The sequence below is a fragment of the Aptenodytes forsteri genome, unplaced genomic scaffold (genome assembly GCF_000699145.1).
Source record: "Aptenodytes forsteri isolate BGI_AS27 unplaced genomic scaffold, ASM69914v1 Scaffold442, whole genome shotgun sequence".
Taxonomy (NCBI): Eukaryota; Metazoa; Chordata; class Aves; order Sphenisciformes; family Spheniscidae; genus Aptenodytes; species Aptenodytes forsteri.
The window spans coordinates 1,069,124-1,069,986 of NW_008794003.1; positions in this window are offsets into that span (position 1 = coordinate 1,069,124).

An 863-nucleotide genomic window follows, 5' to 3' on the forward strand; every position below is an offset into this window, starting at 1 on the left:
ATGGTGGTGTTGGGTTAACGGTTGGACTCGATGATCTTAGAGGTCCTTTCCAACCTCAATGATTCTATGATTCTATGATAATTATTGCTGTTACCAATTTTAGGAAGAGCGAGGGCTAGCTTAATCGCCTCATGACCCTACTCAAATGTATACACATTTATTTTAAAATTAAGGAGAGTTGGTAGTCATCTTGCCCATTTACATGTACTCTACACCCTAAACATTATGAATTAATCAAATGTTAAGAAACATAAGCAAACAACATTTCAGATACAAATGGGAAACACTTCTTCACACACAGCCTTCCACAAACCCACTGATAATTTCTCTGACAACTTTCTATTATTCTGTATTCAAAAGAATACACAAACAGCAAGATACACTGAGACCACGTAACAGGGAAAGCAACAAGATTAATGGGACTGGTAATTTCGCATACAACTTAGTAGAAATGGTAGCTCTAGATTTTGGAGATAGAATGTTTTTACTTCATAGTAGTCTTAACATGACCTTATCCGGGCAGCTAACTATAATTAAAGTAACCTGCTTGACAACTCTTTGTCCCACCAGTGAAGAATGGAGCGTGACTCCTTTTTTTATTAGTGAACTACTGTCAGATGTGACAATACACAATGCAAAAATCAGCACTACAATGAAACTTGAGTTGTGGGTGGACCATCCAGGCACAGACAGAGATTACAGGCACCTAAACCATCCCACCTTGTAAACATCTGTCAAACTGAAAAGTACATTTCTTCACAATTACATCCAAAGTCTCTACTCAACACCTAAATGAAAGCATTTAACTTGCTGTTCACACAAAGGGCTTTTAAAATTTAAACACCTTTAAATGTGAAGTTACT